Source organism: Schistocerca americana, chromosome 2 (assembly GCF_021461395.2).
Source record: "Schistocerca americana isolate TAMUIC-IGC-003095 chromosome 2, iqSchAmer2.1, whole genome shotgun sequence".
NCBI lineage: Eukaryota > Metazoa > Arthropoda > Insecta > Orthoptera > Acrididae > Schistocerca > Schistocerca americana.
This window is the reverse complement of record NC_060120.1, coordinates 940,346,027-940,364,718: the sequence shown is the minus strand read 5'-3', so window position 1 is coordinate 940,364,718 and position 18,692 is coordinate 940,346,027. Positions and strand designations below refer to the sequence as shown.

General features: G+C 45.5%; 1 non-coding gene across 1 annotated transcript; it reads right to left on the bottom strand.

Moving 5' to 3' along the window:
• Positions 1-14,556: 14,556 nt before the first annotated feature.
• On the bottom strand, positions 14,557-14,631 carry Trnal-caa. Its single transcript has one exon. It is a non-coding gene; the product is annotated as a tRNA-Leu (tRNA).
• Between the last annotated feature and the right edge of the window lie 4,061 nt (positions 14,632-18,692).

Sequence of the window (18,692 nt, the reverse complement as noted above, 5' to 3'; positions counted from 1 at the left end):
TTTTCACAGCTGATTATGCACTGTATTAAGTCACACATTGTTGTGCAGAGTTGTATGACGAAACAGATTCAGAAACAATTGACGATAAGTTTGGAATTACTGATTGTTACATAGTCATTAACTTCGAATTATAGAAGGTTTGCGAGATGATCTGTCGTGTCAGTCGTTTCTATTTATCGTGTGTCCATAAAACACGTAGGATTTCTTGTATCATAGAGGTTTTTGAAGGGATTTGATGACTAGTTCGATTTCCCGAGAAATTCAATTTATAGAGCTTTCAATCAAGAAGAGTTGAATATTTTAACATGCAGTCGACGGGATGTTAACTGTAAACCGGTAGACAAGTTCATAATCAACTGCAAGGAAACAATGAGTGACCAAAAGCCATGGTAAAGCTCTGGACGTTATGTTAACTGTGAGTCGCTCCTCTTTGAGCTCTCTGCGTTGTAGAAACACGCGGAACCATGGATTCTATGAGGTGTTAGCATCGTATTGGAGAAATATTGAAGCAATCGACTTGCAGTGCAGTCCGCAATTTGTCCTCATTGCTGGTTTCATTGAGCATGCTGCTCTCATGTATTACTTTCCCCTCTTTGGGGAAGTGTGAGGGGGAGTTTGTAGCATTCGGCTTTTACTCCCCTGTGTATTTGTGTGTGTGATTATTTCTGTACTTTTTGGTGTCTGTGAAATGTGATGATTGTTCTGTGTGTGTCTGGTACTTGCCTGAGGTTTGGCGAGATAATTGTAGTAATTTGGGTAGGAGCAGGATTTGGGAATGGATATGGGGATTTTCTCTTCGACTTAGTCGTCGAAGATCGTCATGGGGCGATTGTGCTTATCGCGGGACATGTCATACCGACCTAGGGAGTGCATGAGGGCGTTTCCCGACCTGGAAGAACCTTCATAGAAGGCCCTTGCCAGGTCTTGAAAACGCTCTCTCAGGAGTGGGATTTCAGCAGCGGCATGCAAATCGTCAATGGGGAATCCAAGAGGTAAACGCAGTGCCCTCCTGAGGGCGCGGTTCTGCAGCCTCTGGAGTTTGTCCAGGTGCTGCTTCGCCGCGTATCCCCAGACAGGGCACGCGTATTCCACATTCGTTGAGCATACACAGGTATTGACAGTATCCCAGAGAAGCTCCATTGGATGAAGACGGAGTGATGTTGGGGGCCAAGCTGTGGTCCTGAATTCAGTGGAGTGTTCAGCCAAAGAGCGGTGGCGAGCTGCATTTTCCTGTTGCAACACAACATATCCATCAGCCCACTATAATGTCAGAAAGGGGTGCAGATGGTCTGCCATAGTGTCCACTTTACGAGCTCCTGTCGTTAGTTCCGACAGCCAGTCAGTGGAGCCCAGATGCGAGAGTGTGAACACAGCCCAGTTCATGTACGATCTGTTATTTTCTCGTCGTATTTTTAACTGGTAGAACAGTCGGGTGTCTGTCCAGGTCACGTCGTAAGTTCTCCGAAATTTCTCATAGCGACCTGTGACTGCGGTGTGCAACACATCAATGAGCCGAGAAAAAGCGAAGTGTTCCCATATCCTGAACTCCGAGGGCTATAGCGTTGAGGCTGGGATCGCATCTCACAGTTAGTCGTCGTCACGGCTCCTGCTGCCACCACCCACCACGACGGGAGTGGAATGATGGCGGGGGTGACGACCGACATACACCGAAGAGCCAAAGAAACTGGTGCACCTGCATAATATCGCATAGGGCCCCCGCGAGCACATAGAAGTGCTGCAGCACTCTGTGGCATGGACTCGACCAATGTCTGAAGTAGTGCTGGAGGGAACTGACACAATGAACCCTGCAGGGCTTTCCATAAATCCGTAAGAGTATTAGGGTATGGAGATCTGTTTTGAACAGCGCGTTGCAAGGCATCCCAGATATGCTCAATAATGTTCATGTCTGGTGAGTTTTGTTGGCCAGCGGAAGTGTTTAATCTCGGAAGAGTGTTGTCCCTGGAGCCACTCTGTACAAATTCTGGACATGTGGAACGCCGCATTGTTCTGCTTGAATTGCCCAAGTCCGTCAGAATGCACAGTGGACGTGAATGGATGCAGGTGATCAGACACGATGCTTACGTACGTGTCGCTTGTCAGAGTCGTATTTAGACGTACCAAGGGTCCCATAATACTCCAACTGCACACGCCCCACACCATTAAAGAGCCTCCTCTAGCAGCTTGAATAATTTCCTGCTCACATGCAAGGTCCATGGATTCATGAGTCTGTCTCCATACCCGTAAACGTCCATCCGCTCGATACAATTTGAAACGAGTCATCAAGGGTACATGCGTGGCTCCGAAAGTCCATATCGATGATGTTTCGTTGAATGGTGCGCATGCTGCGCTGACACTTGTTGACGTCCCGGCATTGAAATCTGCGGCAATTTGCTGAAGGGTTGTACTTTTGTCACGTTGAACGATTCTCTTCAGTTGTCGTTGGTCCCGTTCTTGCAGGATCTTCTTACGGCCGCAGCCGTGCCAGAGATTTGACGTTTTACCGGATTCCTAATATTCACAGTACACTCGTGAAATGGTCGTACCGGAAAATCCCTATTTCATCGCTACCCCGGAGATGCTGTGTTCCATCTCTCGTGCACCGACTATAACGCCACGATCAAACTCACTTAAATCTTGATAACTTACCATTGTAGCAGCAGTAACCGATCTAACAACTGCGCCAGACACTTGTTGTCTGCCGGCCGCGGTGGCCGAGCGGTTCTAGGCGTTCAGTCCGGAACTGCGCGACTGCTACGGTTGTAGGTTCGAATCCTGCCTCGGGCATGGATGTGTGTGATGTCCTTAGGTTAGTTAGGTTTAAGTAGTTCTAAGTTCTAGGGGGCTGATGACCTAAGGAGTAGTCCCATAGTGCTCAGAGCCATTTGAACCATTTGAACTTGTTGTCTTATGTAGGCGTTGCCGACCGCAGCGCCCTCTTCTATCTGTTAACGTATTTCTGTAGTTGAATACGCATGCCTGTACCAGTTTGTTTGGCGCTTTAGAGTATATAGACGCCGACCAGAGCGAAGCGGCAGTCATAAAAAACCACCTGAGAATGGGAACGAGTCTGTTTGGCGAAATGTGATGGAAAACGTGATTCGGGCACACATCCGAAATTCGTGCTAGACATGCCAGAGCATAACTGAGCCACTCCCTGCCTGGAGACAAACGTTTTAGTACAGTGGATCCGCAGCCAAATGGGGCTCAAGCCACACTGTCGTGCGTCCATCAGTTCAGTTCACCCGAAACTTGGATCCATCGTACCACGCTACATGATGCCACTGCTCGAGAGTCTTCACGGCCTCACGCCACAGCTTCACCACAGTGTCGAGTTGTCAGCGTAGAGACACGGGAAGGTGATTGTTTGCTGAGTTCCATGCAGTGCATTTGTCTCCCTGCAGTCCTTCTATAAACGGTTTACTGACACCCCACACTCAAAGTAGCTGCGATCTGACTCGCAGTACACAATCGATCACCCCGTATCTTCCTGGAGAGTCGAATTGACGTCCATACGTCAAATACTCGTTGTCGTCCTTTGCGTCTCTGTACGATATCAAAGATCAAATCTAGATTTCGGAAAGTGGAAGTCTTACAGTTTTTGAATATACTGTTCAGATATCATGTCAACACTAGTTCCATATCCACCATCTACCGGGAACATTCGGGTCTCATGTCTTCAAATAGGACCGTCCATCTTGAGTGTCACCATAGTCACTACATTATGCCGATGAATTCAGTTATTTATCTCTCTCACTTCGCATAAAAGAATGAGATATAGCCTACACACAACACGTAATTACATTCATCATTCATTTTTTGCATTATTCATTATCTTTACCGTCATACCTCCGCCTCAGGGCTCATGAAAATGAGTCGTTGTCCTAGACGCTGACTCATCAACACCATCAACCACTGGCGGAAAATGAGAGGGGGGAAAAGAAAAGCGTTAGGTATTTCAGTCCCCTCTAAGCTTTGTTGTTGAAGGAAGGTGGAGACCACAGTTTCAGAAACGAAATCCCACCTCGTAGAAGAGCTACAATCTCATAACGCAAATGCAGCATTGTTTAAGAATACAGTTTCGCTTTACCAAAAGTAGCCTACGCTTCGGTAATTTCGGTACAGCACATAAAGACAAGGTAAATGAGAGGATTACCAGTAGTACTGGTATCACTGGTAGGGAAAGAAACAGAAATTAATGTGTAAGAGAGAAGCTGGGAGCCGACGACTTGTTTTTTTATTTTTTGTTTGTTTGGTTGTTTGTTTTGCACATAATTAGAACTGCGCATAATTCTGTGTTAGTCCCTTGTGTATTTTACAGCCTTTCAGAATATGAATTGCATTTAATAAGTAATAAAAATTAGTTGATCGATTAACTTCTGCGCTTGTATGTAACCAAACCAATTACTTTTGATGCAAGTACATTTTACACGCGCAAACATAAAACATATGTAGATAATATTGTTGTCATTTTGTACTCAATAGAACGTTCTTCATCATGATCAATGGCTATAGTTTCCTGTTAGTATTAATAAATGCGAAAGTTGTTTACGAATAACAGAAATATGTATATAAGTTCGAAGAAGTATTGAAGCGGCATTTGATATATTTTTGTTTTTTATTTTTTTAATTTTACCTTATTTTTGAGGAAATCGTGTTTTGTGGAGCTGTATGATAAATCTGTATTGTTTTCTTTATTTGCACTATAGCATCCCATTGTCTCACGTTAGAAAGCAACAGTTTTGGTATAAAACCTAAATTAAACATTCACAGTGTCAATTTTGCTATAAATTATGTTTACTTTTAAATAACAGACTGGAGGAAAACTACATAGAACGAAAATGTTCCGTAGGTTACCCGACACTGTATATATCATCACTCCGGACCTTGGGGGAGTCCAGTAAGACGCTGATCTCATATGTAAAGATATCGATCGTTATGTGCTAACGCCTGATAATTATGCAACACACCTAACGTACAAGTAACGCGGGTACGACCTTAACTGACAAAAGCTACTGCACTTCGGCAATCTACGCTTACTTGTTATAGTTAGCTGGAGGTCTGAGTTTCAACAACGAAAGCCTTGTCTCCTATCAGAGATGCAACCCCGCAACGCAAATATTGTATTTTTGAAGGAAAGTTGAAGTAACAGTTTCTGAAATGAAAGCCCGATCTCCTAGCAGAGCTGCAACCCGCAACGCAAGCTATACGATTGTGGCATAGCACAGACAAGATGGAAGCATCCTGTTGTAAAACCGTTTACGCTGGCCACGTTTGAAACGGGTGGTCGCAGTGGTGTTGCATTCAACATTGCTGCCGTGTGACTGCAATATCCGATAGCGCTGCAGTGTTGTCTGGTAACACTGATTATGGAATAGGCTGTTAAAAGAATGGCCGGAGTGTTATCGTTGTTGTTCACCAAGAGTGGAGAAAATTTCGTATCGCCAACGTTGTCTGTAAACGCTTCCCTCTCATTCTCAGCGTTGTTTCCTGTTTCTCATGGTGACAGCGCTGCAGTTTCAAGTCACGTAATCGGAGTGATGGGATCAGCACACCACTCTTTCAACCGTTGTCGGATTTCTTGACTCTGGAATCGCTAATAATCAATCGAGTAGGACTTCAGTGAGCCTCACGACGCCGAATACACGCCGTACTAGTCCTCTCAGCTAAGAAAAATCGCTGGCAATACCGAGAATCGAACCTGTGCCTCCTGCATGGCAGTCAGCTGCGCTGACCACTCAGCTGCAGAGGACAGCATTTCATTTCACAGTGACCTAGCTCAGAACATGTGACAGACATTCAGTGTAAATTTTCCTGTGCAGTTTATTAGTGAAACCCACACTTAATTTTCGGAAAGTTCCCAGACCCCTTTTAATACTGTGTTTATTCGTTTCGCTGTCCATCTAGTTGTCTTCAGCTGTCCTAAATGCAACAACAAATGCGTTTCTTTAACCCATCTGCACCTACACCGAGAGCTACGTGACTACTCTGTAGTGTATACTAATATTCCACTACTGGCCATTAAAATTGCTACACCACGAAGATGACGTGCTACAGGCGGGAAATTTAACCGACAGGAAGAAGATGCTGTGATACGCAAATGATTAGCTTTTCAGAGCATTCTCACAAGGTTGGCGCCGGTGGCGACACCTACAACGTGCTGACATGAGGAAAGTTTCCAACCATACACAAACAGCAGTTGACCGACGTTGCCTGGTGAAACGTTGTTGTGATGCCTCGTGTAAGAAGGAGAAATGCGTACCATCACGTTTCCCACTTTGATAAAGGTCGGATTGTAGCCTATCGCGATTGCGGTTTATCGTATCGCGACATTGCTGCTCGCGTTGGTCGAGATCCAATGACTGTTAGCAGAATATGGAATCGGTGGGTTCAGGAGGGTAATACGGAACGCCGTGCTGGATCTCAACGGCCTCGTATCACTAGCAGTCGAGATGACAGGCATCTTATCCGCATGGCTGTAACGGATCGTGCAGCCAAGTCTCGATCCCTGAGTCAACAGATGGGGACGTTTGCAAGACAACAACCATCAGCACGAACAGTTCGGATGAATCCAGGTTCTGTGTAACAGCATCATGATGATCCCATCCGTGTTTGGCGACATCGTTCCTAAAGTTGTGGTATTCTTTTTGAATCACCCTGTATTATGCGTAACAAAGTGAACATCGAACTGAAAAGGTACAATGTCAACCGAGAATTTCTCTAAAAACCAAACAGCTTAATCAGTTATCATCTTAATGCATGACTTATGGAAGTGGGGTGGTCTTTCTCTCAGCCCTGACCACGTTAACTGACAATAATTATGCCGGTAAAATAGTTACGCTGTACTGCAGTCTTACCGCAGGACTACTTTTCTTTAAAAAGAATAACGTTATTCAAAATTTATGTTCTAAAAAAATGGCTCTGAGCACTATGCGACTTAACTTCTGAGGTCATCAGTCGCCTAGAACTTAGAACTACTTAAACCTAACTAACCTAGGGACATCACACACATCCATGCCCGAGGCAGGATTCGAACCTGCGACCGTAGCAGCCACGCGGATCCAGACTGTAGTGTCTTTAACCGCTTGGTCACACCGGCCGCCGGCGACATCGTGGTGAAAGCACATTCGTCATCGCCGTACTGGCGTATCACCCGGCGTGATGGTATTGGGTGCCATTCGTTAATGCAGGGTTTCGCAGGTATCGAATGAAGGGTAGAGCCACGGGTCGTAACACATCTGAAATGTAACGTCCACTGTTCAAAGTGCCGGCAATGAGAACAAGAGGTGACCGAGACGTGTAACCAATGGCACCCCATACCATCACGGCGGGTGATACGCCAGTATGGCTATGACGAATACACGCTTCCAATGTGCGTTCACCACGATGTAGCCAAACACGAATGCGACCATCATGATGTTGTAAACAGAACCTTGATTCGTCCCAAAAAAGTATGTTTTGCCATTTGTGCACCCAGGTTCGTCGTTGAGTACACTATCGCAGGCGCTCCTTCCTGTGATGCAGCGTCAAGGGTAACCGCAGCCACGGCCTCCGAGCTGATAGTCCATGCTGCTGCAAACGTCGTCGAACTGTTCGTGCAGATGGTTGTTGTCTTGCAAGAGCCCCATCTGCTGAGTAAGGGATCGAGACGTGGCTGCACGATCCGTTACAACCGTGCGGATAAGATGCCTGTCATCTCGACTGCTAGTGATACGAGGCCGTTGGGATTCAACACGGCGTTCCGTATTACCCTCCTGAACCCACCGATTCCTTATTCTGCTAACAGTCATCGGATCTCGACTAACGCCAGCAGCAATGTCGCGATACGATAAACCACAATCGCGATAGGCTACAATCTGACCTTTATCAAAGTCGGTAACGTGATGGTACAACAACGTTTCACCAGCAACGCTGGTCAACTGCTGTTTGTGTATGAGAAATCGGTTGGAAACTTTCCTTATGTCAGCACGTTGTAGGTATAGCCACCGGCGCCAGCCTTTTGTGAATGCTCTGAAAAGCTAATCATTTGCATATCACAGCATCTTCTTCCTGTCGGTTAAATTTCGCGTCTGTAGTACGTCATATTCGTGGTGAAGCAATTTTAATGGCCAGTAGTGTGTTTTCTTCAAATCCACCTTACAGGGTGCAGAAATTTTTAAATGGGCCTCGCATTTTACTTCCGGACAAACAGTTATTTACATCGCTAGTCTGTCTCTTTTGACCCAGTAGATGGCGGTTCTTTCTCAAGTATCTCACGATCGAAAGCCTATACCACGGTCACAAACTACCGTACGTCTGCCGACGTTGAACCAAACGCAGCTGAGTAATGGACCAGATCTGCATACTGCTTGCGCGACACAGATCGCTACTCTGCCTTTGTAGCTGGTCTGTGGACCGATAGGCTCGCTCCATAACCCACTGTCTTCAGCTCGCCGCGCGGGCCTAGCGGCAGATGCAAAGTGTTGCGCGCGGTGGCGTAGTTGGTGCGGCGTCCGCGCTCCGGCGCGGCGGCGCTGCTGTCGGCGCCATCTGGGCCGGCCCGACGCGGAGCAGTCCAGTGCGTGGGCGCGCGCGGGGGAGTCGCCCCGACCCATCCTGTAGCGTCGCATTGCGTCCGTCCGGCGCCTGCGACAGGTGCGTGAGTGCGCGTCAGAGTGCGTGAGCCTGTGCCTGCGCCTGCTGCGTGTTGCGTCGCCACGCGCGTGTGTGGCGTCGACCCGCCTAGTTTCACGCCGGAGCTAGCTGCGCCCCACTGTATATGACACGTGACTCGTCAGCTGTTGTTTTAATTCACTGTGACAAGGCCGCCGCCATTCACTGGCCCTCGTAATTGTACTCACTGCGCATTCACATTTTCCTTTAAAGTCACACAAGTTTTATTACATCTACTTTAAAATCAGGTAGTGTCGGACACATAAGCTTTTCTCAAATCATAATTTTTGTTGAAGTTTGTATTACATCGTTCTTCATACTAAACAATATTATGAGACGTTACGTAATGAAATTACAAAACTTCGTCATTAAATAACACCTACGTTGACGTTTTAATATTTTTTCTATTCTTCACATTTGGGTTGTATAAATATTTTGGATGGTTCTAACGGACGCGAAATTGAAACGTGTAAAGAAGTTGTTTTTGTTAGAAAGCAGTTTTAATTAGACTGTAAATGTTAGTAAACATTGAACTACTGAAGTACAAGTTACACATGTTAGTAATAAGTTTGCATGTCCGGAGGAAATAGACTCAAATATGCAAAAATTGATAGTAAGATTGTTGAGTTAAAATTTTGAACAGAATAATCCTGCGTCAAAATTTTAGTCTAACTTTTAGCGCAACATTGTGGGCCCAATTGCAGCGAATGTGACATTGAGTCCAGTCTCCCAATGGTTTTATTGACGGTACATTATTGTTTCCTGAATGTTTTCAGCAATAAGCTGTTATTCCCTAAGAAAGGTTTCAAGGCCACCTCTTGATTTCCCATAAAGTTTTAAGTGTCTCATTTTATAAACTTCTTTAAACTGAATGTTTGCCACTTGCTTCCCTAACTGTCATTCAAAGACGTCTGTCTTTCTCTACAGCTTCCTTTATCTTATTTTCCTCTCAGTTATGTCCTAGCTTCTCCATACGTACTTCGTAAGATCAAAATAACGTTAAAGTCTGAGTTTTATCCGATTCAACCCGAAATTACTTTCCCGAATACAACTAGGATATACTGCTTTGATAGTTTAGCATTCTCATTGTTATTACTTAGACTACAGCCTGCAGTACAGAAAATTATATAAGATGTATCTAAACATACAATTAAAATATTTTACTAGCAAACAAAACAAACAAATTCAAAGTTAAGTTTTTGCACCTGAAAACTGACTAGAAACAGATAACATGTTGTCACTTTGAAATGCTCTGTTGCTTTGTTTGAACATCATAAATTATAATTTATTTCTGACGGTTTTATTGAAACATTTTCTCATGAAACACTGCTATGACTCTTTACTTAATAGAATTGTAAACTTGAAAGTCATACTAATATCTGTACATAGATTTTTTTATATTATCTCCAACATTTGAATTTTTCTCCTTTAAATTTTTGGAGGGGTGTATTAGACATATTGTAACTTATGAAAAGCGGTTTTTGCAACAAAAATATCCGTTGTACCGTAAATGGATGTAAATATTAAACCGAAGTAGATAGAATTTATACAAATTAGTATGAAGTCCCCGAACTAGGAACTAGAGGTCTTTTTCCTCCATAGTTCACATTGCATAGGTGCTAGAGTCTAGGAACAGCACATGTCCGGTACAACCCGCTGCCTTATACTGCCCGAACTTCCCCTAGGTCTTCCATATACTTTACAGTTCTTGTCTATTTTGTAGTGTTTGGTTCCCCTGGACCACCGAAATATTAACAAAGGATCTTGTTTGTTTGTTTGTTTAGTGTGCTGCACGCGAAATATTCGTGTCGACCTTTCCTTTCCATAATTTTTTGCGGTATTTGTTGTTTTTAATAGTAAGTCGAAATTGAACTGCAGTGACAGTTCCGTATTAGTACTGCCTTCTACATGCCGGCTCTAATACAAATTTACTGGTGTACAAAACCTAAGGACGAAAGTTACCTTGTGTCACTGCCACGTATCATAGCTTGTGAAACTTGGACCGTACATAGGAGCCGCTACAGTATAGTACAGAAGGTAACTGAAAGAAATGCGTAATGAGACGAACAGAAATGACACTTCTTTCTGTATCCCGCCAGGAAGGCGGGGGTGGTGGTGGTGGTTAGTGTTTAACGTCCCGTCGACAACGAGGTCATTAGAGACGGAGCGCAAGCTCGGGTTAGGGAAGGATTGGGAAGGAAATCGGCCGTGCCCTTTCAAAGGAACCATCCCGGCATTTGCCTGAAACGATTTAGGGAAATCACGGAAAACCTAAATCAGGATGGCCGGAGACGGGATTGAACCGTCGTCCTCCCGAATGCGAGTCCAGTGTGCTAACCACTGCGCCACCTCGCTCGGTCCAGGAAGGCGGCGCGTGGGTCTGCTCCTGAAAACTGAGGGGTAGGTCGAATGTAGGAAGCTAGCAGGAGCAGGTGAGATAGAACTCTCGGCACTGCAGTGTGAACAAAAATCACCTTTACTTAACTTGGCGTACAGATTAACACGTAGGTGCGAAGCCGTACATCGAGTTTCTAAGTTACAAGTAGTGGTTCGCCCACTGTGAAATAGAAACAATGTTGCTAGGTCGTCTCGTAGCGGCGCTCGTAGAGTTGAACATCGCCGGCTAGAGGGCGCTGTCGTCGGTGTCGGTGTCGTAGTGCCAACCTAAGAACTTGCACCTACGCCGTGGCATCGTAGCTATCGATACCACACTTCTATTTAAAGACAATATTACACTGAAATCACCGTGACTCATGATGGTCGCCAGAACATGACAGTCGGCGGCACATAGATTTAACAGGGTGTTTTATCACCACGAACACCAGTGCAAGCTGTAGACTGCAAGAGGGGCAGTACGGTTTCAGACCGGGAAGATCAACAACGGACCTCATATTTGCGGTAAGGCAACTGCAGGAAAGGCACTATGAGTACGGGAAGGACTTAATCATGGCCTTTTTGGATATTGAGAAGGCGTATGACAGTATCCGTAGAGACAAGCTCTGGGATGTGCTGAACGCAAAAGGGATAGATGAAGAGATAACACGAAAAGTCAGAAAAATGTATGAGGGAAGTGAGAGTTGTGTGAAAGTGGGGAGGGAATGTACTGCATGGTTCAAGCTGGAAAATGGGCTGCGACAGGGAAGTGCACTTTCGCCTTTATTGTCTATTATTGTTATGGATGAAATCCTACAGCAAGTATCAGATGCAATTGGAGATCATAAAATGAAAGCAGTGCTTTTTGCCGATGACCTGATGTTATGGGGAAATTGCGAGAAGGAGGTGCAAGAGCAGTTAGATGCATGGGAGGCAACGGCAGCACAATATGAAATGCATTTCTCTGCAAAGAAAAGTGGAATAATCGTCACAACAAGGAAGAAGAATAGGCCAAATGTGGATATAACTTGTGGAGGGGAAAAACTACAAGTGGTAGAGAACTTCAAGTACCTGGGAAGCGTGATTGAAAGTAAGGGGGGAAACGCAATGGAAATAAATGAAAGGTGCAGAAAAGCAGGGCAGTTCTACAAATGAATTAGGGGGCTTATTTGGAGCAAGGAGGTGCCACAGAAATCCAAGGGAATTATATACCGAACCTACTTTGTCCCCATATTGGCATACGGAAGTGAGACATGTGTAATGCACAAAAGCGACAAAAGTAGAATACAGGCTAGTGAAATGAAGTTCCAGAGGAGCAGGTTGGGTGTAACAAGACGAGACAGATTGCGAAATGTGTATGTGAGGGAACGACTAAAGGAGGAACCAGTACAGGACAGGATAGAAAAATCAAGACTGCAGTGGTATGGACACATGAAGAGAATGGATGAGGGAAGAATTCCAAAGAGGATGTTTGATCTGCAACTGGAGGGGAAGAGGCCCAGAGGAAGACCAAGAGATAGATGGGTGAAGGGAGTGAAGGAATGTGTGATGAGAAGAGGAGAGAACTGGACGAAGGTGGAAGAGGGGGAATGGTGGAAAGACAGAACACGATGGAGAGGCTTGTGTTCCCGACGGACCCTGCCAGTGGCTGGAAACTGTCCAAGATGAGGGAGAGAACAGCAGTGCAAGCTCTACAACGTGTTGATACGCTGGTGACAAGGCTGGGAAGCAATTCTTGCGGTAGGGCGTTCCATTCCTCAACCAGTGCGGTTGACAACAGATGGATGATCATTGGTGCATGGGGACGAGCTGCAATACGTCTCCTCAATGCGTCGCACATGTGCTCCATGCATTTAAGTTTAGGAAACGGTCAGGCCAGTCCACTCGCCTAATATCCTTTCGTTCCAAGAGGTGAGCAACTACTCCTGCGCAGTTCCATGCGGTCGCGCGTTATCCACAAAAATTAATCCAGGACCAAATACACTTGTTAAAAGACGTACTTGTGGAAGGAATATAATGTAACAACAACGTTGACCGGTGACTGTATCGTGTTCCAAGATTTGGAGGTCAGTACGCCCATGCAACATTATGCTTCCCATGCCATAACACATGCACCACCAAAACGATATTTTCGACAATGTTCCTAGGTTCATTACGTGTTCCCACCTCTCGCCATATGAGGCAAGGCCACACTCACTACTCGGACTAAATCTGATCTCATCTGGTAAGAGCAAGCGGTCCGATTCCTGGGGAGTCCAGACCATATCCTCTTGGCTCCATCGAAAAACGGTACCGCCAATGTGCGGGTGTAAGAGGACACAACTTACAGCGACCACCACATCCCCCCCTCCCCCTCCCCCCCCCCCCCCCCCACAGTGGTACTGTAGAGCGTGAGACCTCATGCATTGCACTCTACGGCAAGAAAGGAAGAATGAATTGATTGTTGGTGTTAGTAACGATCATCCTCCTTTACCTCCTGTGCATTACTGCAGATGACGTGTCACTGAGCACATTCGTTCTGTGCATGCAGTACACGTGAGGCGCCTAGTTGTTTCCACTGCACTGTGTGGAATGCGAAGCTTCTGTTACAATTCACTAACCTGCTGTCTTCAAGTTGATGTCCCCAGTGCAGTGAAACAGCACGCAGTTCGAAGGTTCTGTATCTTGAGGCTGAAACTGACTTTTAGCGAGGTTCTGTTCTGAAATAATGTATCACTTCTTTGGGATGCCACTCGCGTATTTTAATATAGCCACACGAGGAGACTAAATGATCTTAATACAACACCTTCTCATACAGCAAAGTACATGATCAAACACAATGTTTACGAAAATGTATCTTTACACTATTTGTGGCACGTGTCTGTGCCTCTTTTAATACTGAATACTGGCCAACACATCCTGCCACAGACAACATGACTGTACATCTCGACTGCCTAATCCAGAGTGGCGAACAGGAACTTAAATAAAAATTGGAAACACATCCCACGACAGACAACATGTCTGTTCTTCTTGACTGCCTTATCCAGAGTGACGAACAGCCCGAAACACTTCGCGCGCCATACCAGAAAAGGCTTGACCCGAACACTTCCGAAGTGCTTCGTCTGCAATTTCGTCAGTCTTTTGTTTTTGATTTAAATTGTATTTAATAATTCTAAAATGACTGATAGATAGTCAGCTGTTGAGAGATATTTACATTAAAAAGTGAAGTCATTCCAATGAGTGGTTTAACTAATAATGATAACTATACTTTAACGTTTTGGCGCCCTTGTTCCGAACACAGCAGCCAATCACAGAGCAGTAGCATTATGCAGGCGGTCTTTCTCACGGGAATGGTACCGAATCTAACATCTGTCACAGGTACCTCACACTACATTCGGTCATCTATATACTTCTTGCGTCTCCACTGCTCTGGGAACAGCTTCTTGGAGCCTAATATGATGGCTGACTAAGCCAGAAATATTACAACTAGAATGAAATTTTCACTCTACAGCAGAGTGTACGCTGATATGAAACTTCCTGACAGATTAAAACTGTGTGCCGGACCGAGACTCGAACTCGGGACCTTTGCCTTTTGCGGGCAAGTGCTCTACCAACTGAGCTACCCAAGCACGACTCACGCCCCGTCCTCACAGCCTCACTTCTGCCAGTTCCTCGTCTCCTACCTTCCAAACTTTACAGAAGCTCTCCTGCGAAACTTGCAGAACTAGCACTCTTGAAAGAAAGGATACTGCGGAGACATGGGTTAGCCACAGCCTGGGGGATGTTTCCGGAATGAGTCTCGGTCCGGCACACAGTTTTAATCTGCCAGGAAGTTTCATATAAGCGCACACTCCGCTGTAGAGTGAAAATTTCATTCTAGAAACATCCTCCAGGCTGTGGCTAAGCCATGTCTCCGCAATATCCTTTCTTTCGGGAGTGCTAGTTCTGCAAGGTTCGCAGGAGAGCTTCTGTAAAGTTTGGAAGGTAGGAGACGAGGAACTGGCAGAAGTGATGCTGTGAGGACGGGGCGTGAGTCGTGCTTGGGTAGCTCAGTTGGTAGAGCACTTGCCCGCGAAAGACAAAGGTCCCGAGTTCGAGTCTCGGTCCCGCACACAGTTTTAATCTGTCAGGAAGTTTCATATTACAACTATTTTAAATGTGGTTGAAACTGCACCCGCTGTTTGAGGCGCTGTAATTGACCGTGGTCGACCACCACCTCTCCTTCGGGCAGCAATACCTGTGGTTCGGAACGCTACCCATGCAAGTGAAACAGTACTGTGAGCAATACCAAATTCCTGGATTGCGCCCATCACACTTCGTCCTTCTTCTAGTTTCCCAATTATTCTTCCCCGTGTGAATTTATCCAGTTCCTGTCTCCGGGTCATGTTGTTATGAACACTACTACCAGAGTACAGAGTACCTGCTTTCTGATAGACACACACCGTCTTTCCCCGTTGCTGCAACTGTCTGGTGTTGCGGGGTCAGCCCCATTTGACGCTATAGTCATGCTGATCTCAAGCTATGTGATTTTAAACAACATGGCTAGGTATGTCAGCAACCTTGCTTGTGATGATTGCTTATCAAGAAACTATCACCATCGCCAAATATCATTTATTTAAAATTGCCGGTTTCGGCACATACATTAGGCCGTCTTCAGATTGATTGCGCCATTTGCTAGAGCTGGCGACGTGCTGAGCAGCTGAGTATTGTCAAGATAATAACTGAGTACGTCGCCAGATCCAGAAAATGGCGCAATCAATCTGAAGATGGCCCACTGTATGTGCCTAAACCGGTCATTTTAGATAAACTATATTTTGCTTTTTATGCAGTTCATCTTGAAGTTTTACCATAGCAGTGTAGTTTCTTAGTAGTGCGAGCCGTCTCGAACTCCCGCGGTGTGTTGTGTCTGCTCTTACTATTTATAGTTGAGAGAGAGTTTTCTGAGGCTTTCCTGACATTTTTGGGGAGAAAGTGTCTATTTGAAGCTGCTCTTTGTATGCAAGCCACAGTCTCCCTCTATAGCTTTTATCCCCTACATTTCCTTCCATTACTAAATTGCCTACACCTTGATGCATCAGGATACCTCCTATCAACCTCTTTAGTCAAGTTGTGAAATAAATTTCTGTTTCCTCACTTTGATCCAGTATTCCTCATTGGTTACGTGTTATAGATTTATTCATCGAATCTTCAGCATTCCTCTATAGAACCACATTTCAAAAGCTTGTCTGAACTACATATCGTCCACGTCGCGGTAGTTACGTAGAGATGAAGAAGCTTGCACAGGATAGGACCGTCCAGAAGTGCGTTAGACAACCTTTGAACTGGAGACCACAACAACAGTAGATGGTCTTCCAGGATAACGCGCCAAGTTCTGCCGGTCATGAAATTTAAATCACGCATAATACCTGCGTAGATACACGTTAATGTTAATGAATCACTAGTTTTGCAGAAGTGTAGAATCACCGAATCAACCTCGTTTCCATTACAACCTTAATATGCGACGCTCGGGGTAACACAACATCCACACAACGATAACCAAATGCCAGACACTGACTCTGGCCGACTACTTTATACGTTACGAACTAAATCTACACTAGTGGCCATTAAAATTGCTACACAAAGAAGAAATGCAGATGATTAACGGGTATTCATTGGACAAATATATTATACTAGAAATGACATGTGATTACATTTTCACGCAATATGCGTGCATAGATCCTGAGAAATCGGCACCAAGAACAACCACCTCTGGCCGTAATAACGGCCTCGAAACACCTGGGCATTGAGCCAAACAGAGCTTTGATGGTGTGAACAGTTAAAGCTACGCATGCAGCTTCAACACGATAGCACAGTTCATCAAGAGTAGTGACTGGCGTCTTGTGACACCATTCACCAGGCGTTTTCATTTGGTGAGAGATCTGGAGAATGTGCTGGCCAGGGTAGCAGTCGAACATTTTCTGTATCCAGAAAGGCCCGTACAGGACCTGCAACATGCGGTCGTGCATTATCCCGGTGAAATGTAGGGTTTCGCAGGGATCGAATGAAGGGTAGAGCCACGGGTCTTAACACATCTGAAATGTAACGTCCACTGTTCAAAGTGCCGTCAATGCGAACAAGAGGTGACCAAAACGTGTAACCAATGGCACCCCATACCATCACGCCGGGTGATACGCCAGTATGGCGAAGACGAATACACGCTTCCAATGCGCATTCACCGCGATGTCGCCAAACACGGATGCGACCATCACGATGCTGTAAACAGAACCTGGATTCATCCGAAAAGATGACGTTTTGCCATTCGTGCACCCAGGTTCGTCATTGAGTACACCATCGCAGGCGCTTGTGTGTGTGATGCAGCGTCGAGGGTAACCGCAGCCATGGTCTCCGAGCTGATAGTCCATGCTGCTGCAAACGTCGTCGAACTGTTCGTGCAGATGGTTGTTGTCTTGCAAATGTCCCCATTTGTTAACTCAGGGATCGAGACGTGGCTGCACGATCCGTTACAGCCATGCCTGATACCTGTCATCTCGAATGCTAGTGATACGAGGCCGTTGGGATCCAGCACGGCGTTCCGTATTACCCTCCTGAACCCACCGATTCCATATTCTGCTAACAGTCATTGCATCTCGACCAACGCGAGCAGCAATGTCCGCGATACGATAAACCGCAATCGCGATAGGCTACAATCTGACCTTTATCAAAGTCGGAAACGTGATGGCACGCATTTCTCCTCCTTACACGAGATATCACAACAACGTTTCACGAGGCAACGTCGGTCAACTGCTGTTTGAGTTTGAAAAATCGGTTGGAAACTTTCCTCATGTCAGCACGTTGTAGGTGTCGCCACCGGCACCAACCTTGTGTGAATGCTCTGAAAAGCTAATCATTTGCATATCACAGCATTTCCTTCGTTTTGGTTAATTTTCGCGTCTGTAGCACGTCATCTTCGTCGCGTAGCAATTTTAATGGCTAGTAGTGTAGCTGATGTCGTTTGGAATCCACGTCTACCTTCTTCAAGTCAACTTACGGTTTGGGGCGGACTGTACTTTGTTTACCAGCGTCCCTTCCCCCGACTCCTCTTGCAGCCACGAATGGTTCACGGAAAGAACAATACTTCCATGTGAATTCAAATCTCTCTAATTTTGCCTTCATCACCTTTTCGTGAGATATGTACAGGAGGAAGTAAGATATAGATTGACTCTTCTAGGAATCTAAGCTCTAGGACATTTAATAGTGAACGATTACTTGATGCATAACGCCAATCTAGCACCGTGTGGCACTGGACTTCGATGAGCATCTCCTTGATGCTTTCGCGGTTGCCAAAGGAAGCGGTGAGGAAACGCACAACTTCTCTTTGGATCTTCTCGTTTTTCTCTCTGTCCCCCGCCTGGCAAGGATCCCATATTGATGAGCAACACTGACGTACCAGTGGGCCAGGATTTTTGTGAGCTACCCTATCGTGGGTGGACTACAATTCCTGAAGATTGTTCTAATGAATCTCATTCTGACGTCTGCCTTCTCTGCGATTACTTTTTGTGTGATCATTTCACTTTAAATCGCTCCGCACACATACTTAAAGTTATTCAATGGATGGACTGTTCGGCACTCATGTAATAATAGAATAGCGGGTCTTTGCCCCGATAGAACTAGCGCTAAAGCAGTTTCAGACAACTTCTTGGTCGGTCCATTAT